We start from the raw sequence: 25916 nt of genomic DNA, 5'->3' as shown, positions 1-25916 counted from the left end.
TTACTGTGTGGCCATCACATTGAAAATGACTGAACAAGTAGAGGAACAAATACGCATCAAATTTTACGTTAAGCTTAAACATTCCTCGGCATGAACTACTCGGACAATTCAGAAGGCTTGCAGCTGTGGGCAGCTGGTGATTGGCAGCTTATCATGACAACACACCCACTCATGCATCAATCTCGTGCAGAGTTTTGGGGTAAAATATCGAATCATCCAGGTGACTCAGCCCCCCTGTAGCCCACATTTGGCACCCTGAGACTTTTGGCTTTTCCCAAAACTAAAATAACATTTGAAAGGAAAGAGATTTCAGACTGTCGATGAGATTTAGGAAAATATGACAGGGCAGCTGATGGCAATTGGGAGAACTGTGTGAGGTCCCACAGTGCCTACTTTGAGGGGAACTGAGGCATCATTGTCCTAGGTACAATGTTTCCTGTATCTTGTATCTTATTTTAAAAAGTCTCTATTTTTCATAGTACATGGCTGGATACTTCCTGAGCATACCTAGTATGTTGTCAAAATTCATCAAACTCTGCACTTAAGAGTTGTTTTACAACTCTTGAGAAAATTTTCTCTCAATAGACTTAACTTACAGGGAAAATTAGATATGGGAAAAATTATAAGAAAATATAGAAAAATATCTGTATGAGCTCAGAGTAGAAAACAATTTCTTACACAAGATACACAAATGTCTGTATGGAAAATATTGACAAATATCTTCATCAAAATTACAACCTTATATGAAGAGGAGACATACAGAAAAGGCCAATTTATTTTATTTTTTTTAATTATTTTATTGTTGTTCAATTACAGTTATCTGCATTTTCTCCCCACCCCTCTACCCCACCTCAGCCAAACCCACCTCCCTCCCCTGCTTCCACCCTCCCCCTTGGTTTTGCCCATGTGTCCATTATAGTAGTTCCTGAAAACCCCTCTCCTCACTGTCCCCTCCCCACTCCCCTCTGGCTATTGTTAGATTGTTCTTAACTTCAATGACTCTGGTTGTTATATTTTGTTTGCTTTTTTCTTCTTTTGATTATGTTTCAGTTAAAGGCGAGGTCATATGGTATTTGTCCCTCACCGCCCAGCTTATTTCACTTAGCATAATGCTGTCCAGTTCCATCCATGCTGTTGCAAAGGGTATAAGCTCCTTCTTTCTCTCTGCTGCACAGAATTCCATTGTGTAAATGTGCCATAGTTTTTTGATCCACTCATTTGCTGATGGGCACTTAGGTTGCTTCCCATACTTGGCTATTGTAAATACCCTAAGAGCCCTGAAACATCAATCCAGAAAAGGCCAATTTAGAAATGATCACTAAGCACTTAAAAGGATGCTTGGCATCACAAGTAATCGGGTGAATGTAAATTATTTTTTTAAAAAAAAAACTATTTCATACCTATCAGATTGGCATTAATTTCAGTCTCATGACCTGCTGAAGCTGTGGGATTGTAAACAATACTGTGCTGTGGGATTGTCCATCAATTCAGCCATTTTAGTAAAAACAAAACAAAACAAAACATTCTAGTACCTAGGACCTGAATTGTTGTTATATATCCCAGAGAAACTTGTACATGGCCCCAAGGAGCGTGTGTGAGGATGGTTACTGTAGCAGTGCTCCTAGTAGTCAAACAGTGGGCTCTACCTTCATGTGCATTAATGAAGAGACGGGTAAGTAAACAGTGGTGTTTGCACGTGATGCAACATTAGATGGTGGTTAAAAAGAATAAACTAGATTGACATGTATCAGGACAGATAGATTTCAAACACATTAAAATGAATATAATGTATTTAGTTTATAAAGACATATTCATATCCAAATGAGTAAAAACAGGATCCAATGGATCCCCCACAAAAATCTTGATATTGGCTATATCTGGGGAGCAAATATAGGAAAAACTATGAAGTAATGGTTGAAAAGAACTTCATCTGAAATGTGTTGTTTAAAAATAACTGGAAAAAGCATCAATATGCAAATAAATGAATTTTTTTCTTTTTTAAAAATATATTTTATTGATTATGCTATTACAGTTGTCCCATTTCCCCTCCCCCTTTCTTCCCCTCTGTCCTGCACCCCGTCCCACCCACGCTCCCCCCCCCACTTCTTAGTTCATGTCCATGGGTCATGCATATAAGTTCTTTGGCTTCAACATTTTCTATACTATTCTTAACCTCCCCCTGTCTATTTTCTACCTACTATGGCTTCTTATTTATGCTTCTTATTCCCTGTATCTTTTCCCCCACTCTCCCCCTCCCCTTCCCCACCGATAACCCGTCATATGATCTCCATTTCTGTGACTCTGTTTCTGTTCTAGTTGTTTGCTTAGTTTGTTTTTTAGGTTCAGTTGTTGATAGTTGTGAGTTTGTTGCCATTTTACTGTTCATAGTTTTGGTTTTGGGGTTTGTTTTTTTTTTTTTTTGATCTCCTTCTTTTTCTTAGGTAAGTCTCTTTAACATTTTATATAATAATGACTTGGTGACGATGAACTCCTTCAACTTGACCTTATCTGGGAAACACTTTATCTGCCCTTCCATTCTAAATGATAGCTTTGCTGGATAGAGTATTCTTGGATGTAGGCCTTGCCTTTCATGACTTGGAATAGTTCTTTCCAGCCCCTTCTTGCCTATAAGGTTTCTTTGGAGAAATCAGCTGATAGTCTTAGGGGAATTCCTTTGTAGGTAACTGTCTCCTTTTCTCTTGCTGCTTTTAAGATTCTTTCCTTATCCTTAATCTTGGGTAATGTAATTATGGTGTGCCTTGGTGTGTGCTTCCTTGAGTCCAACTTCTTTGGGACTCCTACACTTCCTGGAAGTCTATTTCCTTTGCCAGATTAGTGAAGTTCTCCTTCATTATGTTTTCAAATAAGTGTTCAATTTCTTGCTCTTTCTCTTCTCCTTCTGCCACCCCTATAATTTGGATGCTGGAACGTTTAAAGTTGTCCTGGAAGTTCCTAAGCCTCTCCTCATTTTTTGGAATTTTTCTTTCTTCATTGTGTTCTGGTTGAATGTTTATTTCTTCCTTCTACTGCAAACTGTTGATTTGAATCCAGTTTCCTTCCCTTCACTGTTGGTATATCGTATATTTTCCTTTATTTCACCTTTGATAGTATTCACTTTTTCCTTTATTTTAAACTCAACCAATTCTGTGAGCATCCTGATTACCAGTGTTTTGAACTGTGCATCTGATAGGTTGGCTATCTCTTTGTCGCTTAGTTGTATTTTTTCTGGAGCTTTGATCTGTTCTTTCATTTGGGCTTTTTTTTTTTTTTTTTTAATCTCAGCAGGCCTGTTACTTAGTAAGGCACGGAGCCTTAGGTATTCACCAGGGCGGGGCAACCCCTGTTGCTGCACTGTGGTGCAGCGAGCCTTTTACAATGCAGTGGAGCCTGCCTGCTTTCCTGGTGTGTGTGTCTTTCTTTTGTATTTGTATGTTTTTTTATTTTTAAAGCAAGTGTCGAAGATGAATGAGAGTATCTACTGCATTATATAACCAGTGGCAGCCATTGTTCTTGCCTTGCGCTACCCTTGGGTTAGGAGTCAGTACTTTATGTCTCAAAAAGAAAATCCTTTCCACAAGGCACAATGCACCAGGAGCAGAAGTCATTTGTCCAAATAAATGAATCTTGATTCATTTCTCGCCCCATATACAAAGGTGAACTCAAAATGAATCATAAACATTTAGGTGTTGATGGTACTTTGTGACCTAGATGAGTTAGTTCTTATGTAGGACACCTAAAAAGCACGAGCCATAAAAGAAAAAACATTTGATAAACTGGATTTCATCAAAATACAAAACTTTTGTTCTGTGAAAGACACTACTAAAAGCAAGACAAGTCGCAGACTGGGAGAAAATATTTGCAAAATCACTTATCTGACAAAAAAATCTTGTCTCCAGAATATATGAAGAACTAACAAAATTCAACTATAAGAGAACAACTGATTTTTTAAAACAATTTCAACAGACATTTTACTAAAAAAGATACATGGATAGCCAATAAGCACATGGAAGATACCCAACATCATTAGTCATTAGGAAAGTGAACATTAAAACCATGATGAAGCAACACTGCACCTATCAGAGTGGCTTAAAAAAAAAAGAACCTGACAGTTCCAAGTGATGACAGTGTTGAGGGGCAACTGGAATCTCGGATATCGTTGCTGGAAATGCACAGTGGTACAGCCACTTTGGAAAACCTCAAGCAAAGAAATGTAGGTGCTGCAGTTGAAATCAGGCAGCCTATGAGGAAGTGGTAAAGGCAAGAGAATATGGGTGGAGTACTCACAGCATCTGTTTCCACTCCCATGTAACTGTAATTCAGTTCCCAGTTTACTGAGGGCTCTGTTGGGTTCTTGTGTGTAGGCCAACCATAAAGATTCATCATCTTGCATATTCCACAATGCTTTTTCCAAAACCTTGACTAAGAAACACAAGAAAGAGGAGAAGAAAATGGGGTGTTCGCCACTAATGCCAGATACAACCAAACCCAGAGCCTGTAGACAAACACCCTGTGTATTTTGAGATAAACCTAGAGGAGAATGGTCAGGGTGTCAACACTAGAGTCCCCTCTCCCATCATGGCATGTTACCCACCAGATATGAAAACTACTTTTGTAGCTTGAGGTTCCTGAATGATTCTAGTGAAGAAGGAGGGGTAGGAAGAGAGGAAGGAAAAAGCTGTGTGACTTTGGTCTCTCTCTCTCCCCGCCCCAGCAATAACTTATCAGATAACCAAGATAGCTACTAAGTGACTAATGGTCAGGTCATGTATACAGAGTAGACACACTGAACAACAAGATGGTTCATGTTCTGGGAGAGACGAAGTGAGACAGCATGATATTTCTTCATGTTATTTAGAATGGCGCAAAATTTTGAACTTATGAATCGTTCATTTCTGTAATTTTCCATTTCATATTTTCAGACCACAGTTGACCCCAGGTAACTGAAACTATGGAAAGGGAGACCATGGACAAGGGGTGACTACTGTAAGTGATTTTTCAGAAGTGTTAGAAATAAAAATAATAGGTAGTATTTTTGAACTCTTACTGACATCAGACATTATGACATCAGTCATTCACATAAATTATCTCACTTACGCCTCTAAGGCAGGTGCTATTATTACCTGCATTTTACAGAGGTGAAAGTGCACCTGGAAACCCAGTGGCATGATTGATCAATCCCTCCTCCTCAGTATATTTTCTTCACTCGGCTTCCAGGACACTGTACTTTTTCATTTGCCTATCTCACTGCTTATTCCTTCTTAGCCTTCATTTTAGTCCCTCTTCTTTACCAAGACCCATTAATTTTGGAGCACCCAAGGGATCAGTCCTTGGTTTTCTTCTCTCCCTGTACAAACTTTCTTAATAAACCCCTTTATCAATATGACAATGACTCCCATTTTCTTATCTCATGACCAACCTCTCTTTTGAACTTTAGATTCATACATGCAGGTGCCTACTTGACATGTCCATTTGATGCCTCACAGGCATCTCAGATATAGTATGTCTAAAAATGAAGTTCTTGTCTTCTCTACAAACAGTCCAGCAGAGGTTTTTCCCATTTTGGTAGATGGAAATTCCATCCTTCCAATTTCTCACACCAAAAACCTTGGTATCACTGTGGATCCCTCTCACTCACACCACTTCCCTCCACCCCCCATAGCTGCCACCCCACTTTGAGTCATCATCATCTCTTGACTGGATTATCACTACAGCCTCCCACTTGGTCATCTGGTTCTCAAACTTGGCTTCCAAGAGGCTATTCCTGCCCTGGCTGGGTAGCTCAGTTGATTAGAGCATCATCCCAGTACACCAAGGTTGTCAGTTTGATCCCTAGTCAGGGCACATACAAGAAGCAACCAAGCAATACATAAGTAAATAAGTAAAACAACAAATTTTCTCTCTCTCTCTCTCTCTCATCGATAAAAATTAAAAAGTTTTTTTTTTTTTAAAAGAGGCTGTTCCTAATACAGAAACCAGAATGATCTTCCTAAAGTGTTCATATCATTCCTCAGTTTGAACTCCTCCAAGGAATTCCCATTTCACTCTGACTAAATGCCAAAGTGCTTGAAGGGGCGAGTGAGGCCCTCTACAAACAGGGTCTCACACCTCATTCATTCTATTCCAGCCACACTGGTCTCCATGGTATTCCTTACACATTCCTGGATTGTTTCTGGGCTCAGGCATTGGCCTTGGCTCTTCCATCTGCCTGAAACATTCTCCCCCCAGAAATCCACTTAGCTAACTACTTCACCTCTTGCAACTCTGTAGTCAAATGTCACTCTCACAAAGGTGACTTGCCTTGTCTTCTTTATCAAAAATGACAATTTGCCCCTCTCTTCATGCTCAAACCTTTTATTATGCTCTACTTTTTTCTATATCATTTTATGTCTTTCCAACATTTTACAGAATTTAACTATCTACTATGTTTTTAGTTATTTTTTTTCTCCACTCTACTACAAATGTAAACTCCAAGAAAGGGAGGATTTTTGTCTGTTTTATTGACTAACACATCCCCAACACATAGAACAGTGCCTGCAGTATCTATTTGTTGAATGAATGAGACATGGTGAGGTTATGTACCTAGTTCTAAGTATTTTAATAACCCATTTGAGAAGTAAACCTGAATGATAAACACTTGTTTTCTCCTTATAGAGAAGCAGAATATAGCTCCATGCCATCTGTTTCAGCAGCTTCTGGGGGGAGGAGTGCTTAGCACCAGCACCTACAGCCCTCCTTAAAGAAGTAACCTATACCAATGGAGGTGTGTACCAATCACCTCCTCTGGAGTCAAGTTCCCACCAGTTGTATCACTCACACAGCTGGGCATTGTCTTCTTTACCCAATTTACTTAGATATAATATAATATAATATAATAATAAGTTACAAGCAATATTTTTCCTTATAATGAGAAGCACTATAGAGTCTGTGGTGTGCTTTTTTTACATCTATTTGGGGTTTGAAGATGAGTTCCCAGAAGTTGTAACTCACACACACACACATACATACACAAGCAATGTGAAATTCTGTGAAATGAATTTTCTATAATGAGGTTACTGAGTGAGGCTGAGCTGCCATCAGATATACCATGACAAAAGATGCAACAAAAGACTCGGCCCAATACACTCTGAATTGCCAGCAACTGTAATTCTCACAGAGAAGCAAGCGACAGCTTCCTGCAATAACTTCAGGGAGCTGATCTGCCCACAGTTGGATCTCACCAGGGTGAGCAGCATAAGGCTCTGGGCCATGTGTTCTTCGTGTCCTCTGCTTAGTTAGTCAAACCCAAGCTGACCAATTGCAGATCCCATCTCTCAGCCCCAATGGTAGACTGCCCTCCAAAGATTTGGGCTTCTGAAAGAAATCCAGATGATGTTCTCCCTGTCCTCTGTCACCAACCCAAATCCTGCCCTGGTCTCACATCTCGTCTTCTCCAGTCCTCCCAGCATTATAACCACATGGCTATTCCCAACCCACTGTCCTTGGAAAAAGGGAAAGATTAAAGATTAGATCACTCAGAGCTTGAAGCCTTGGTTTCCACAATTTGGTTTTTTTCCCTGAAAAACCAGATTTCCAAGACCCAGTATCAGAAAATAAAAAGAAGGGAGAAAAAAACCCATTCCGTACCTCCTGGAGCATTTATCAAATCTGCCCACACAAACAAGTATTGGACTTAGATTTATAGCTCCATCTCTAAAAATTGGACAATTTACTTTAATGACAAGAGTTAGCTAAACAGAACTTGAAGATGAAAAAGATTTTTGACTATGCCATTGATTAAATTGTTTCAATGCTGTGTTTTTTGGTTGCAAAAAATAAAATCAGCTAAAAAGTACATATAAAAAAATACATTTCAATCACAGCGATCATCTTTCCTTGTGGAAATCATTTGTCCACAGGAACCCACTTTAAAATTGGGCATATTCCATGGTAGCCTGTATTTCCTCCTTCACAGTGGATACCTGGTGTAACTGTCACGACAAGGTGACTCTGCAGTAAATGTACCTGAACTTGTGGAAACCTTGCTTCCCTTGACATCCAGCCCCCACATTCTCCAGGTTTTCCTTTCACCTCCCTGGTCATTTCTCAGTCTCACTTCTAGTCCCTCTCATTGCCCTGTTTCTAACCATTGAATTGACTTCCACAGATTCAGTTCTTGAATATCTTCTCTACCTTCGTTCTCTCCAGCGGTTATCTCAGCAAGTCCTTACAAAGCCATCTACATGCTAATGTTTCCTGCTATCTATCTCCAGCCCAGAACTCTCTCCTGAAATCTAGGCTCTTCTAAAAGAAGGCTTAATTGACATCTCCATTTGGCTATCTAACAAGCATATCAAATTTAACATTCCCCAAAGTAAACTCCCAATAGCTTCCTTATAATTCCCACCCAACAGTCTTCGTCACCTCAGTAAATGGCAACTCCATCATCTAGTTGCTTAATCTAAAATCCTTCTTTCCTAATACCCTGCATTAATCATCCAGCAAATCCCATTGGGTCCATACCTAAATTGCATCCAGAATTCAAACACTTCTCACCACCTCCTCTGCTTGTTGAAGCCATTATCATCTTTTTCCTGGATTATTGCAAATAGCTCCCTGACTGGTTTTCCTGTTTCTACTATTGCCCCTTCTACAAACTACTCTCTACACCAGTGATTCTTACAATACGGTCCTAGGTCATGCAGCATCAGCTAGAAATGCAAATTCTTCTGTACCACACCAGACCTACTTAATCAGAAAGTCTGGGGACGGGCCCAACAATAAGCCCTCCAAGGTGATTGCAATGCATACTCAGGTGTGAGACCCACTACTCTACAGAACTCTTAGCCAGAATGATCCTTTAAAAACATAAATTAGATCACAGTCCCCTCTCTCTTCAATATTCTCCAGTGGCTTTGCAACTTATTAGGGTAGGAGTCTGAATTCTCATAATGGCCCGCAGGGCCCACCACAACCCTTTCCCATTCCCACCATGTCTATAACCACCTCACTGTTCTTTCTTCATCCACTGTGCCTGGGCCATTCTGGCCTCTTTGCTCTGCCTCGGGCCCTTGGTACTGCTCCTTCCTCTTCCTGGAATATCCTTCCCTCTCCTTCCTTCCCACCACAAGTTTCCCTTCTTCCTCTCCTTTTGGTGTCTGTTCAATTGTCAACTTGTCAGAGGGGCTTTCCCTAGCTACCCTCTTTAAAATAACAACCCCCACTCCCTGTGTTCCTTTCTCCCCTTTACTTGACATTATTTTTCTCCATTGTGCCCACCACCATCTGGCACAGGCTATACATTGCTTGTTTATTTCTTTAATGGTCATTGTGCCTCTCAGGACACGTGCTCTATGAGGCAGGGATCTGCAGTGTCTATTGCTGTGCCACCAGAGCCCAGAACAATGCTAGCATATGGTGGGTCTGCATAAATATTCATTGAATAAGTGAATGACGGTCAAAGCATTCCTCTGGGGAGGTGATACATTTATTCCAAAATATTGCCATTGCTCAAAATAACTTTTTTTGAGAAAAGGAAACCAGTGAGGGGACTATTTGCAATAATCCTGGAGAAAGATAATGATGGCTTCGTTTGGAACAGGTGATAGCACAGGAGGTGGTGAGAAGAAGCACTTGGCTTCTGGATACAATTTGAATATAGATCTAATGGGTCAAGGTCAATTTAGAGGCCACATATGGGAACCAGTCTCAGTATTTAAGAGAGACTGCCGCTTTAAAAAAGTAAAAAATACAGTTTCTCAGCTTTATCACACACATTATTCACTAGTCCTAGAATCATACGACATTTGGCTATTGCAGAAATCAAATTTCCCCTTGAAAAGTGAAACAAAGAATCACTGCAGACATTCAGAGGCTCTGAATGCGATTCCCTATATGATAAAAGAATAATTCTGATTTTTATTGTGCACATTTTTGTATTTGTGTGATTTAATCCTCACAGTAATCATCTGAGGTCCTTGTTATTAACCTCATTTTTCAGAGGAAAAAAATGAGGCTCAGAGAGAGGTGAGCTAATTTCCTCCAAGCTCCCAGCTGCAGAGCGGGGGGACTGAAATGCAGGCCAGTTCACACATTTTCTTGACGGGTAAGAGCAACATTTTGGGAACAAGTGTACATGCTTCCTAGAAGAGAACAGTCATTCGGGGCATTTCAGTATGTCTCACGTGTATCTGTCTCGGCTTCACAGGCACATCTCTCAAATACAGCTTCCCGGGAGGGTCGGACACCCACGGCAAATACGAGATGTCACCAGGATGAATGTCACCAGGACACTAAGGCCACTTCTGTTTTCCTAGTGCTCTGGCTGGGAAACGGAGCCTCCTTTCAATGGCCAAGGCCCTGGGTCAGGTGGTACAGTTCCTCCAGACACAGTTTCCAGTGTCCCCAGAGAAACCGTTGCCATTGCCATGGGGATTTGATGCTTTCCAGGGCTATGCAGCCAGCATTGTCACAGGACAAGGAACTATTGTTCCGGTAGAAATAGAGGGTGTTCCTCACTGGGGACTGGGGCTTGAATACGGATTCACATTTCAACAATGCCTCCTTTTGTAAAAATGGGTGGGTTTTTTTCAGGCTTATGTGATTTTTTTTCAGACTCAGATCACAGCTCCTAACAGCTGTTTCTCCTACAGTGTTTCTAAAGAATGTTAGGTATGTGCTTCTGGGCGTTAGGCACTCACGAAATAAACATCTCACTGCATGTTAACATGAAGGCTCTGTGCCACGGGAGCAGACTCTGGGACTGCCATGGCAGAGAGGAGGGGGTGGGTGAGCGGTGGGAAGAGGTGGGTTCCCAGGTGGGAACTGGCACTCCTGGAGAGCGGCAGCTAATGCAGCAGACACTTTAGATATGCTACCCTAAGTAATCCTCACAAGCACCCAAGCAGATATTATGCAAGTTTTACAAATGAGGAATGTAATTAGGTGACTGGAGCAAAATCACACAGCTGGTGAGAGTGGAATCTGGGATGGGTTCCCAGATCTCTCTCCAACCTCTTCTCTTTCCATTTCCTGTTCTGTGCTCCCTTGCTGACCTTTTTAATCTTCGGGTTTCTCAAATGACCCACCTGCCAGGAAGAGCCCAGGAGGTGGTGCTTGTCAATGCCTCTACCACTGCACATGTCACATAATAGGGAAAGTAAGTCCTCATTTAATCTTAACCTGTGGACAGGTTATTGGAAACTGATTTTTAAAAAATTTTATTGTATTTTTTTCCATTACCATTTAGTCCCCTTATATCCCCCAGAAATCACCACACTGTTGTCCATGTCCTGAGTGCTTTTTCCATTTTGCTCAATCCCTTCAACCCCTAACCACCCTCACCCTGCCCCCACTAGCTGTCATCTGCTCTCCATCTATGAGTCTGTCTTTGTTTTGCTTGTTAGTTCAGTTTGTTCATTAGATTCCACATATAAGTGAAATCATATGGTGTTTGTCTTTCTTTGACTAGCTTATTTCATGTAGCATAATGTTCCCCAGGTCCATCCATACTGTAGCAAAGGGTAAAATTTTCTTCTTTTTTACAGCTGAGTAGAATTCCACTGTGTAAATGTCCCATAGTTGTTTGATCCACTCATCTATTGGTGGGCACTTAGGCTGCTTCCCTGTCTTGGTGATTGTAAATAATGCTCAATGCACATAGGGGTGCTTATGTTCTTTTGAATTAGTGTTTTGGGTTCCTTCTGATATACTTCCAGAAGTGGGATCACCACTTCCAGAAGTGGGATCACCCATTTTTAATTTTTGGAAGTATCTCCATACTGTTTCCCACAGTGGCTGCACCAGTCTGTATTCCCACCAACAGTGCAAAAGGGTTCCGCTCTCTCGATATCCTCGACAACGCTTGCTGTTTGTTGATTTACTGATGATAGTCATTCTGACAGTTGTGAGATAGTATCTCGTGGTTTTAATTTGCATCCTCTGATGATTAGTGACATTGAGCGTATTTTCATATGTCTATTGGCTATCTGTATGTTCTCATTGGAGAAGTGTCTATTCAGGTCCTTTGACAATTTTTTAATCGGGTTGTTTTTGGTGTTGAGTTTTGCAAGTTTTTTAGAAATTTTGGATATTAACCTCTTACCAGATGTATCAGCAAATATGTCCTCCCATTTTGTGAGTTGTCTTTTTATTTTGTTGATGATTTCCTTTACTGTGCAAAGACTTTGTAGTTTGATGAAGTCCCATTTGTTTGTTTTTTCTTGTTTCCCTTGCCTGGGGAGACATGTCCAATAAAAAATTTCTTCAAGCAATGTCCAAGATTTTGCTGCCTATGTTTTCTTCAAGGATTTTTATGGTTTCAGGCCTAACATTTAAATCTTTGATCCAATTTGAATTTATTCTTGTGTATAGTGTAAAAGGTGGTCCAGTTTCATTTTCCGGCACGTATCTATCCAATTTTCCCAACACCATTTATTGAACCCTCTTTAGCCCATTGGAGATGCTTGCTTCCTCTGTCAAATATTAATTGACTATAAATGGGTAGGTTTATTTCTGGGCTCTCTATTCTGTTCCATTGATCTAAGTGTCTGTTTTTATGACAATATGAAGTTGTTTGATTAATATGGACTTGTAGTACAGTTTGTTATTAGGTAGCATGATTCCTCCAACTTTGTTCTTCTTTCTCAGGATCACTGTTGCTATGTGAGGCCTTTTGTGGTTCCATCTAAATTTTTGTAATATTTATTCCAGTTCTGTGAAATACATCGTTGGAGTCTTGATAGGAATTGTGTTGAATCTACAGATTGTTTTGGGTAGTATGGACATTTTAATGACATTAATTCTTCCTATCCATGAACATGGTATGTGCTTCCACTTATTTGTATCTTCTTCAATTTCTTTCTTCAGTGTCCTATAATTTTCTGAGTACAGGTCTTTTACATCCTTGGTTAGGTTTATTCTCCTGCTTTGTATGTATATTCTCCTGCTTTGGGGTGAGAAGCTCTGAAGATAGCAATTAAATCCATTTGATCTAGTATGTCATTTAAGGCCGCTGTCTCCTTGTTAATTTTTTGCCTAGAAGATCTATCCATTGAAGTCAATGGGGTGTTAAAGTCCCCAAATGTGCCTGTATTTCTGTTGATCTCTCCCTTTATGTCCATCAAGATTTGCTTTACATATTTAGGTGCTCCTATGATGGGTGTGTACGTGTTTACTAGGGTTATATCCTCTTGTTGGATTGTTCCCTTTATCATTATGTAGTGTCTTCCTTTGTCTCTTACTATAGCTGTGGTTGTAAAGTCTATTTTGTTGGATATAAGTACTGCTACTCCAGCTTTTCTTTTCTTTTCCAGTTGCATGAAACATCTTTTTTCCAACCCTTTACTTTTAGTCTGTGTGTGTCTTTTGATCAGAGATGGGTCTCTTGGGGACAGCATATATGGCAGCATATATATGGGTCTTGTTTTCTTATCCATTAAGCTACCCCATGGCCCTTGGTGGGAGCATTTAAGCCATTTACATGTCAGGTGATTATTGATAAATACATATGTAGTGCCACTTTATTGTTAGACTGTTTTCCTCTTTTTTTTTTTCTTTCTCTTTTTCCTCTTCTTCTTAACACAAGCCCTTTAACATTTGTTATAGTACTGTTTTGGTGTTAACAAACTCCTTCAGCTTTTTCTTGTCTGGGAAGCTCCTTATTTTTCCTTCAATTTTAAATGACAGCCTTTGTGGGTAAAGTAGCCTTGGTTGTAGGTCCTTGCTGTTCATCTCCTTGAATATTTTGTGCCTCTCCCTTCTGGCCTGAAATGTTTCTGTTGAGTAATCAGATGCCAGTCTAAGTGGTGCTCCCTTGTAGGTAACTACCTGGTTTTTCAGTATGGAATTTCCTCAGAAAACTAAAAATGGAACTGCCCTTTGACCCAGCAATTCCACTGCTGGGATTATACCCTAAGAACCCTGAAACACCAATCCAAAAGAACCTATGTACCCCAGTGTTCATAGCAGCACAATTTACAATAGCCAAGTACTGGAAGCAACCTAAGTGCCCATCAGTAAATGAGTGGATCCAAAAACTATGGTACATTTACACAATGGAATTCTACGCAGCAGAGAGAAAGAAGGAGCTTATACACTTTGCAACAGCGTGGATGGAACTGGACAGCATTATGCTAAGTGGAATAAGCCAGGCAGTGAGGGACAAATACCATATGATCTCACCTTTAACTGGAACATAATCAACAGAAGAAAAAAAGGAAACAAAATATAACCAGAGACATTGAAGTTAAAAACAATCTAACAATAGCCAGAGGGGAGTGGGGAGGGGACAGTGGGAAGAGGGGATTACAGGAACTACTATAAAAGACACACGGACAAAACCAAGGGGGAGGGTGGAGGCGGGGGAGGGAGGTGGGTTTGGCTGGGGTGGGGTAGACGGTTGGGGAGAAAATGCAGACAACTGTAATTGAATAACAATAAAAATTTTTAAAAAAAGAAAAAAACTACCTGTTTTTTTCTTGTGGCTTCTAGGATTCTCTCCTTGCCTTTAAGCCTGATCATTTTAATTATGATGTGTCTCACTGTAGGCCTCTTTGGGTCCAACTTGTATGGGACTCTCTGAACTTCCTGGGCTTGTGTGACTTTTTCCTTCAGCAGATTAGGGAAGTTTTTAGTCATTATTTCTTCAGTTAGGTTCTTGATCCCTTGCTCTCTCTCTTCTTCTAGTATCCCCATGATGTAGATGTTTTTATGCTTCATGTTGTCCAAAATGCTTCTCAAGCTCTCCTCATTTTTTAACCTTCTTTTTCTCTTTGCTACTCTGGCTGGGTGTTTTTTTCTACCTTGTCTTCCAAAACACTGATTCTATCCTCTGCTTTATCTAACCTATTGTTTATTCCTTCCAGTGTATTATTTATTTCTGACTAGTCCTTTTTTATGGTTTCCATGTCTTTTTTCATGTTGCTGAGTATCCTTATAATGATTACTCTAAATTCTCTATCTGATAAATTGCTTGCTTCCATTTCATCTAGTTCTTCTGGAGAATTCTCCTGTTCTTTCGCTTGGGGTCTGTTTCTTTGTCTTCCCATTTTGGCTGCTTCTTTGTATTTTCCGCCTTAGATATTAAACTAATCAACTGTCAACCCGATCAGTTGTTACTCTATTCAAGCTGTAATCAGCAGTTGGCTTAAGCACTACAACGAGGTACTGAGTACTTCCTGTGGGCGGAGCTATTGCTTCCCCTCAAGCTGATGCCAACTCTAAGGGGACTGCTGTACCTGAGAAAGATGGGTTCTGCAGTATGGGAAATGACTCAGCACCGGGATCCTGGTAGCTGTTCCTTCAGTTCTCTCTCCTGAGCCACGAGCCCCAGCCTCTCCTCAAGTGTCTCTAATTCACTGCACCATCCCTCTGCTGGAGTCCCGGGGTAAGTGGCTGCAAATGAAATTTTGTGAATTGGCCCTTTATGAGGATCTCTGCGTCTCTAGCTGTTTCTCTGTGGCAGACAGAAATGCTACTGCTTTTCATAGCTGTATGTTATCTGGGTTCCTTTCTGGCTCTAGTGCTATAGGCTGGGGAGCCTGGCTTGGGGTTTAGACCCCACACTTCTCAGGGGGAACACCCCGGCCACTGAAATATCCCTCCAGAACTTCAGCTGCTGCCCGTGGGAGCCCATCTAGCCCTCCTACCCCTCCTCCACACTCCCTACCTCCATCACATTGTGGTGAAGTGGTTTCTTCCATCTATCCGTGGTTATAAAGCTTCTTTCCAGCTAGTGTTCAGTTGGTTATTCTTGATGATTTATCTACAATTTAGTTGTAATTCGAGATTTGTCCTGGGAGGAGGTTAGTGTGGCTTTCATTTACTCCTCCATCATCTTGGGACTCTGGAACTGAGATTTTAAGAAACTGACATTAAAATTGGTAAAGGACACCAGTTTTACCATAGGCTAAGAGTTAGTTCCTGTAGCATAAATCAGGTCACAAATATATCACCAAACTTTGAAATAAAGATCCAAAACACTTCTAATATTAAACACTGAATTAAATGTGAGCTATGCTGACATTCAAGAAAGATTAATAAAAACAAGGAATATAATGATTTCCCAATCCACGTACTCCAGTTCCTGATCTTGGGTGGCCTGGGCCTCTTCTGGCAGCTCAGGACACAAGGTGGAATCCCACCCTAGACAGGATGTCCTTCCATCACACCCACACCTGCACTTACTCAGACTGAGACAATTTAGATATGCCTATGAATATCATGCACACATCTTTGGGCTGTAGGAAGAAACTGGTGTACCTGGAGAAAACCCATGCAGACATGGGGAGAACAGGCAAACTCCACACATATCATGGCCCTGGCAGGGAACCGATTTTCTTTTATTATAAACATTATAATAAAAAGGCGTTAATTGAGGACCTGCTGTATTCAATAAAAATTAAATTTTCCCTTCTCTCTCTTCTTTCTGCATCATCTCATCTTATCTTTTTTCTTTCTTTTTTTCTTCTCTCTCCTATTCTTTCAGCTCCTGTTTTTCCCCCTTCTCATATATTCTTTCTCTGTAGAAAAACAAAAATCTAAAGATCTCATTCCCAATGTCAGTATAAGCTTTTAAAAAAATACTCTAGGATTTTAATAAACCAATAAGAGCAACACAAGGTCCACATGAGGAAAACTATCAAATTTTATTGACTATAGTAAAAAAAGACCTGAATGGATGGGAAGTTACACATGTTTCTGGATGAAAAATTTGATATTCTAAAGATGTCAACTTCCCAAATTAACCTATAAATTCAGTGCAATTGTAATAAAACCCTAACAGGAGACTCATTGAACTTGGTAAGCTAATTTTAAAATTTATATGGGAGAGAAAATGCACAAGAACAAGCAATAAAATTAAAAGATGAGAACAGTACAATAAGGGAGGACCTGACATTTCAGTTATCGACTACATCAAGTTTACATTAAACAATGTTGTATCGCTTCAGACTAAAGACAAAGGTAAATGAAACTGAAAACACAGGTCAGAAACAAAGGGACATTTCAAATATAAAAAGAGAGCTTTTGAGTCAGAGTAAAAAGAACAAACTGTTCAAAAATTATATTGAGAGGGTTGGAAATCCTAAAAAAAAAAAATCAGATGGCAGTGACACAGAATACATAAAAAATCCAAATGGATTAAATTCTAAACACTATTTTTTTAATCCTATCAGAAAGAAACTAGAGTAAAATATAATACATTAGTTTTTATAATTTTGGGGGGGTGACAAAGGTCTTCCTAAGAAAGAAATGTGAGGAGACATTAATAAAAGGTCTAACTTCAAAAAAAACTTAAAGATATGTATGACAAAAGACATCAAAATAAAAGATTCTAGTGAAAGCCTTTACAAATATATAAAACAAAGTTTAATACATAAAATCTATTCAAAGCTCCTAAAATTATTAGAGTGATATAAAATGTAAAACTGGGTAAAAGAAAGGAAGAGATAATTCACACACAGAAAAAGATTGATAATTTTTTTTAAATTTAATCTTAAAAATAATAAGGGAAATACAAAACAATTGAGGTATACTTTGTAACTAATCAAATTGTTAACAAATTTAATAGATTGACACAACTATTATCAGTTGGAAATGGGTGATTGAAAATCATCCATTGTAAGATCATAAATTGGTACAACTTTTTTGATGAAAACTTAGAGATGCCTATCAAAATTTAAAATAAGCATATCCTTGGAGTTCTAAACTCCACTTCTAAGAATCTATTCTTCTGAAATATTCACACATGTTCATAACATAAATAAAAATGAATAGTCATTTTTGCTTTATTTATAATAAAGAAAAATTGGAAAAGGGCAGCAATTCCCTCAACTAAAGAATGATTAAGTGAAATATGGTACATTTATATTGTATAATACTGTATGATGATTGAAAAAGAAATGAGGTGATTTATATTCACTACATAAAAGAATTCCAGTACATATGGTGAAGTAAAAAAGCAAGACACCATGGCCCTGGCTAAGTGGCTCAGTTGGTTGGAGCATCGCCCTGTACACCAAAAGGTGGTGGGTTCAATCACTGGCCAGGGCACATAGCTAGGCTGCGGGTTCGATCCCCTGTCAGGAGCATATGGGAGGCAGCTGATCGATGTTTCTGTCTCACAACTATGTTTCTCTTTCTCTCTCTTCCTCAAATCAATTAACATACCCTCAAGTGAGGCTTAAAATTTTTTTAAGAAATAATAAAAAAAAACAAGATACCATGTGCTGTGGGCAAAGAGGACTTCGTTTTTGACTCTCACAGTTTCACATTATTTGCACTAATTGTCGTAAGCATGTCTTGCTCATGTAAATAAGAATAAAAGGAATCTTACTTAGTTTGATCCAAGTAATCACAGTGGTACTGTTACTGTTCTCATGTGTCCAGTAGGCTTTCTGGGTTGTGCCCTCCCAGGTCGGGTGACCCTGGAGGCAAGAGGGCTAGAGGCCCCAGGCCCAAGAAAACAAACTGAGGGGATGCTGAAGCAGCATGAGGGAGGAACGCCTCTCCTCAACTCCCAGTTTAATGGTTTAGCTATCAGCAAGAATCACTTACTTAATTCCCTCTTCTGCTTTGGGCTTTAAGTGAAGTCCTTCGTCGGCACCCATGACCCCACAAAGAGGCACCCATCTTCCGTGTCCTGGTAAACTCCCTCCTGCCACAGGGAAAGCAGCACTAGGACTCTCTCTCCTCCCTCCCCTCTCCAAAACCTTCATTCTTGTTTACCTCAAACATGTAGAGAAAAAATCCCCCAAAACATTTTATTATATCGACACAAATAGGTGCATGTATGAAGAGTATATATTAGAATATCCATCAAACATCATTTTTCCTGAAAAAAAGTCCTTTAGAAAATCAGAAAGAAAACTGTTTATAATCATTCATAATAAAGTCATTATTCTACAGTATTTCTTTGCACATGAATTTCTTCTACTTATTTTGTACTATTTTTTCTTCTGATTAGGTTTTTCACCTTCCAATTACTTTGGCCTCAAGTTCACATGCTAGCAAGCTAGAACGAAAACTGTAAATGATCAGAAAAGTAAAAAAGCAGGAAGAATGATTATGCATATATTGAAGAACAGCCAAGGAAAGTACTTGAGCATTTTGAGCAGAATGAACTCTGGTGTGAAAATCGAGAGACCTTAACTCTGTCATTCTGCGCCAGTGATTCCATACAACCTGGGACAGATGTACGACCTCTCAGATATTTTACAGATAGTTGTTTCCTTACCTGTAAATCAAGTGGATTGGGAGACACAATTTCAAAAATCCCATCCGTTGATAAGATACATTGATACAATGGGTACTGTGGGGGAAGAAGAAACTTTCCCCTTCTAGGGAATACAGAACAATTAGCAAACAGAATTCAGAAACGACAAAAGCAACAACATTAATAGCTACCATTTCATGAGTACTTACTGTGTGCCAAAAACTAGGCTATGTGCTTTATATAAGTGATCTTGTTTGATTCTTAAAACAAGCATTTGTGCTAGAGATTATTTCCTCCATTCTGTAGATGAAGAAATTAAGGCTCAGAGAGAGTAAATAATTTTCCCTCAGGCATGCAACTAGAAGTGAGCAGTCTGGCTTTGAATCCAGGTCTAATTGGGAAGTTTGTGTTCTTAAGCTAATAGCTAACCAGAATATTCAGTACATGTCATTTTAAGGCTACCTTTGCATTATACCATTCCCCTGCTGGGTGGGGGAAGAGGGAGGAGAGAAAGTTGGCAATACAAGGCTTTTAAGAATCCCTATTGCTTCAAAAGAGGACTATAACTAAAGGCTCTTCCATTCTCCAGAATGTTCAGTTGTGAATAAGGCAATGAGTTATTATGCCAGGCTGGAAATTTATAGTGGTGAGGGCATCCTAAGAATTCCCACTACGATGAGAAATGATTTGGGCTGTTGATTACAGATGAACCTTCCAGTTTTGAGCCTTAAAAAGACACTTCCAGGTCAGGTTTTCTGGCTCGCCTGAATGCCAGTGATTCACTCATTATGTGATTAAGTGATGGGTTTATGTTTCCAAAGCCAATGATTCAAAAGCTTTCTGTGGTATTAAACTGAAACACATGAAAAAACAAAAGGCAATTAGAAGCAATCAAAGCATTCAGAAATTAAGATTGAATTTCTGCATTTGCTAAACTCTTCATCAAGGAAATCAGTAAATTTGTTAAAAAGCCATAAATATGCTACACAGAGAAGTAAAAAAGCAATCAGTTTTTAAATGTACATGTTTCCTGAATGCTTAGGATATTTAGGACTGAGCCATTTTTCACTTGTCTTATTATATTGTATTTATTTAGACATGTGCCTTTGAACATTCTCTTGAGTAATATTTCTCTTTCAGTTTTGACAGATGAATGGGTATTGTGGGGGAAGAAGAAACTTTCCCCTTCTAGGTTCTTTCGGCTGGTCTAATAATCAAATAGACATGAGACAGATTAACAAAGAAAGTGACCAAATTTAATTACATACATATGTTTGGAAATAGCACATACGTGAGTGAGTCAGAGCCCCCTTACACGTGAGAGGTTCAGAGACAGAAAGCGAAAATGAGGTACGTGCCATTGTGAGCTAAGAAAGAGATAAGAAGGCACCTTGTGGATTCAGAGATGAGGAAGGTCATTGCAGAATCATAAGAAGAGCAGATGTTCAGTAACTAGAAGTTTGCCCTGCCCTATACAGAGGTCGTATAAAGTTATTTCTGATGATAGTTCTTATTATGGGGAAGGCCCCTAATTTAAATTCTTTAAGGAAGAGGTAAAAGTTTCTTATGAGCCCAAAGGGTCTCAGTTGCATTCAGCTCAATAATTCACATCCAAAGCAGGGAGGCCTGTTCTGAAGGCCTTCAGTATGTAAGTCCTTGAGGCCAGAAAAACCCTTATAAGCACCAAAGAATAAAAGCCACAGTGAATTAATCTTGCAAGTACTTTCAGCAAATTGCAATGGGAAGGCTTCTTTTATTTGGGTGCTGGGGTATAAGATGTTTAAATACCCCTAAGTCACATTCGACCAGGGGGATGTTAAGGTTTGTAAGTAAAGCATCATAGCCTCTAAGAACCTAAAAAGTGACACAAAACAGGATTAGAAATTATCTTTCTGTCTAAGTAACCCCTTGGCTTCTTCAATTAGTACTTTGCTTAAGGCCAAATTCAGTATCTTTTACAATATGAAGTAGGGGATTTTACCTTTCAGTCAACATCCCCATCCTCCGCCCCATCCCCATCCCTTCGTCAATCATGTCTGTCCACTTCCTTAGTATGGCCCAAACACACCTCTTTCAGCTTCCCTAGTTCATCAAAGCTTTCCCAGCCTAGAGCCTTTGCGCCTAGCTTTACCTCTGTCTGAAACACGCCCACATCCCCTCTCCCTGTCCAGCTGGCTCACTCTTTAGGTGTCAACTTAAAAGTGCTTCTCAGATAAGGTCAAGTTAAAGGAGTTCATTATCACCAAACCATTATTATATGAAATGTTAAAGATAAGTTAATGTTAACTTATCTAAGAAAAAGAAGATAAAAAATATGAACAGTAAAAATGACAGCAAACCCACAGTTATTAACAACCACACCTAAAACCAAAACAAAAGAAAACTAAGCAAACAACTAGAACAGGAACAGAACCACAGAAATGGAGATCACATGGAGGGTTATCAATGGGGGATTGGGAGGGGGAGAGAGGGGGGAAAGGTACAGAGAATAAATAGCATAAATGATAGGTGGAAAATAGACAGGGGGAGGGTAAGAATAGTGTAGGAAATGTAGAAGCCAAATAACTTATAAGTATGACCCATGGACATGAACTATAGGGGGGGAATGTGGGAGGGAGGGGGTGGGCAAGGTGGAGTGGAGTGAAGGGGCGGAAATGGGACAACTGTAATTGCATAATCAATAAATATATCAAAAAAATTTTCCATCTGTTAAAGAAGAGGTTAAAATAAAGTATAAGGAGAAAAAAAAAATCAACCCCTTTGAAGAGGTCTTCCTCACTACTCCCTTAAATAGGTCCCCCTATCTCTCTCCATTTGGTTCCATTACTTTTTTTAAAAAATCAGAGAATGTTATTTATGTATTAATTAATTTATTTATTTTAGAGTAATCATAATTGTAATTGTATATGTAAAAAAATTTTATTTTCTTTTATTATTTCTAACTTTTCCAACAGGACTGTAAATGTTGAGAGTCGAGACTATATGGAACATAATCACTGTTGTATTTGTGACCTTAAGGTACACAAACACAATATGGTTTCTAAGTCAAAAGTGATATATAATAAGAGAAGAAAATATTCAAACACATAATTAGAGAAAACTACTGACAAATATTCCTCATGAATATAGATGGAAAATCCTTAATATTAGTAAATGGGTCTCAGTAACACATAAAATCAATTCCATGTCATGACCAAGTGGAGTTTATCCCAGAAGTACAAAGTTAGTTTAACATCTGAAAATCAATTAGTATAAAGCATTATATTAATAGTGTGATGAACAAAAACCATTTTACCATCTCAACAGATACAGAAAAAGCACTTGGCCCAATTCAGTAGCTGTTTATGTAAAGGTTCTTAACAAACGTTTTCATTTGTTTAACTTCTCTGAAAAATCTATAATTAATATTATACTTAGTGGTGACAAGCAGAATTCTTCCCCACTAATATCAGGAACAAGACAACTATGTTCATTCTCATTACGCCTAGTCAAGATTGTGCTGGAGATTCTAGCCAATGCAATCAGAAACATAGGTTCGAAAGAAAGAAGTAAAACTGTTTTTATTAGCATATGATGTGAGCTTGTACATAGAGGAGATCCTAAGGAATGTACACCCAAAACCTACCAGAATTAATACTAGTTTAGTGAGGTCAGAGTATGCAAGATCAATATACAAAAACCAATTTTATTTCTATAAGCTAACAATGAACAATCCAAAATGAAATTAAGGAAACAATTTCATTCGTTATACTATCAAAATACTTGGGAATATATGTAATGAAGAAATGCAAGACTCGTACAGTGAAAACTATTAAGAATTGTTGAGAGAAATTACAGAAGACAAATACGTAGAGACATTTTTTGTATTCATGATTTAGAAAGGCTCACTATCTTTAAGTTGGCGATTCCCTCCAAGTTAACCTATGGATTCAATGTAATCCTTACCAAAATCCCAGCAGACTTTTGTGTAGAAATTGATAAGCAGATTCTAAAATTTGTATAGAGAAATGCAAAGGGCTTAGAACAACCAAAAGCATTTTGAAAAAGAAGAACAAAGTCAGAGAACTTACCTTACCTGACGTAAGACTTACTGTAAAACTTCGGCAATCAAGACTGTAGTATCTAATGAAGATAGGCTTAGATCAATGGAACAGAACAGAGTTCAGATACAAACTCTACATGTATGGTCGACATATTTTTGATAAAGGTAAGAGCTATCTTTTTAACAAATGCTGCTGGAAAAAATGCATATCTAAATGAAAAAAAAATTAACCTAGCCCCCTTTCTCACACCACACACAAAAACTTACTACAAACAAATTATAGATCTAAATATAAAAGTTGTTAAAAAAAATAAACACAGGCCCAAAATGGTATCACTTGTGCTAAAAGCCCATGATACCAAACCTAGATTTATAACCTGATCTAATTGCAGTTTCAAACTCTTCCAAAAACATAATCAACCAGTGTGGAATTCTCTGGTCAAGCACCAGGAAGACATTCCATCACACAGGCCCTTCCATCCCCCTCAAAAAGAAGAAGCAATCTATACAATAAAAACCCTTCCTCTTCTCTTCCCCCAAAGAACAGATGGCCTAACCCAAAAATGATCCCTTCTTTTCTTTCCCACAGAGCTCGAACGCCCCACTTCCTTCCCATAAAATCTGTCCATTTTGTGCAGCTCCTCAGCACCCTTCTAGTTGCCCAATTCATAAATTACTGAATAAAGCCAAGTAGGTCTTCAAATTTACTCCACTGAATTTTGTGTCTGAACAGACTATTTGTATAACTTTATGCCAGAGTAAGCGATGTCATTTGTCCATATCAAACCTGGAGCACCTCAAAAGCTCATCATCAAAGGAGGGAGCTCTCCTTAGGGATGAATCTTGTTTGGAATTGAATGGCCTTCCGCACTTCAATCATACAGGACAGAAGAAAACCTCTCCCAGGGTTTACCTAAAATGCACACATTGAAATAGCCCCTGCACATTTTTTTTTGCCATATCAGTATAGTCCCTGGTATGACTGTTTGATTCAATTTTTCAATCTTTAATACATTTATTTAAAATGGAAGATATATGTAAGTACCACAAATGGGAGTACAGAAAAGTTGCTTTTAAAAAAGAAAGCAACCATTAAAATAAATATAAGTTAAATCAAAATCATGTTTATCTAGTCCTTGGTTAAGAATTATAGCTTGAGGCCCTGGCTGTCGAGCTCAGTTGGTTGGTTGTAGGTCCCATCCTGGTCAGGGCACATAGTTAGGCTGCAGATTCAATCCCCATTCATGGGAGGCAACTGATTAGTGTTTCTCTTTCACATCTGTGATTCTTTCTCTCTCTCCCTTTCTGTCTCTTAAATCAATGAGCATATTCTTGGGTGAGGATTTAAAAAAAAAAAAAGAATTGTAGCTTGAGGAAGGTTCTGGGGAAGAGCTGAAGATATAAAACTACAGTACCGAGCCTTTCATCTTGCCTATTTAAAGAGTTGAAAAAATTCAAAAGGGGTAATATCTATATACCATGTGGAATCATCTCGTACTCCACGGGTTGTATTATCTAGATTGTGTAAAGATTAGATAGGTTGCTTCAGTATTTTGATCAAGCTTCATTTAACAATTTTTTTAAAAAATTTTATTGATTTTTTAAAAACTTTAATTTAGTGGGGATATGCTTCCCTTGCTCTTGGGTTAAAATACAAGCAGATCCCATAATTTGCTCATCATTCTTAGGTATTAAAAATCCAAGGGTCACATTAAAAAACAATCACATTCTCACTTTTAAAACTGTGTCTTTTCTCTGCTACTAGAGCCGGCTCTAGCCAAGGTGTGAGAGTCTTATTACATGGCTTTCTTCAGTTTAAGCCAAAACCTACTTTCTGGTCTCTCCTATGCCTAGATCCTACCTCTACTCTCTGGAGATGTTCTAAGTCCCATCCTTTCCTCTACAACAGTCTCTTGTATAATTGAACACAGCAATTTTCTCTTCTTTCATTCTTCATTTCTTAAGGCCAAACTGCCTCTTCTCTCAATGGTTTTTTACCATAAAATTTCTTCTTTACAAACTTCAAAAATGCAGAAAAGTTGAAAGACTAATACAGTAGCCAACTATGTATCCTTTATCTAAATTTTATATCTATCTTCCCTATGTATCTACCTATCTTATATAAACATATTTCTCATTTTTGAGCCATTTGAAAGTTGAAAACATCATGCTGAAGTATCTTCGTGTGACAACATATATCTCCTAAGAATAAGGGCATTGTCTTCAAAACCACCATATTATTATCTCACTTGAGAACATTAATAGCAGCCCTGGCTGGTGTGGCCCAGTGGATTGAGTGCTGGCCTGTGTACCAAAGGGTCGCTGGTTCAATTCCAAGCCAGGGCACATGCCTGGGTTGCAGGCTAGGTCCCCAGTTGGGGGTGTGCAAGAGGCAACCGATTGATGTATCTCTTGCACATCAACATTTCTCTCCCTCTCTTTCTCCTCATCTTCCCCTATAAAAAATAAATAAATAAAATCTTAAAAAAAAGAAAATTAATAGCAATTTAATAAACTTAATAACATGTTATACACAGATCATATACAATTTCCCTAACACTCAAATGATGCCCGTTTAACTTTTTAAAAAATCTAGGTTCAAATAAAGGATCTTGCATTGCATTTGGTTTTCATGGCTGTTTAGTCTCCTTTAATCTAGCACAGTCCCTCCAACTTCATGTGAAT

General features: G+C 38.8%; 2 long non-coding RNA genes across 2 annotated transcripts in view; both read right to left on the bottom strand.

Annotated features, from left to right (window-relative positions):
* Positions 1 to 20501, bottom strand: part of LOC139440911 (uncharacterized) — a 30497-nt gene extending 9996 nt beyond the window's left edge. The window contains exons 1-3 of the long non-coding RNA XR_011651208.1: positions 19211 to 20501; positions 15644 to 15826; positions 4285 to 4419 (exon numbers count right to left, since the gene is read on the bottom strand). This is a non-coding gene — a long non-coding RNA (uncharacterized lncRNA). The remainder of the gene's footprint in view (positions 1 to 4284; positions 4420 to 15643; positions 15827 to 19210) is intronic.
* A 2452-nt stretch (positions 20502 to 22953) lies between these two features.
* The window catches only part of LOC128780791 (uncharacterized), a 57400-nt gene continuing 54437 nt past the window's right edge, over positions 22954 to 25916 (bottom strand). Inside the window, exon 4 of the long non-coding RNA XR_008426790.1 lies at positions 22954 to 23311. This is a non-coding gene — a long non-coding RNA (uncharacterized lncRNA). The remainder of the gene's footprint in view (positions 23312 to 25916) is intronic.

This window comes from Desmodus rotundus, chromosome 1, assembly GCF_022682495.2.
Source record: "Desmodus rotundus isolate HL8 chromosome 1, HLdesRot8A.1, whole genome shotgun sequence".
NCBI classification, from domain to species: Eukaryota; Metazoa; Chordata; class Mammalia; order Chiroptera; family Phyllostomidae; genus Desmodus; species Desmodus rotundus.
This window is presented reverse-complemented; position numbering and strand designations above follow the sequence as displayed.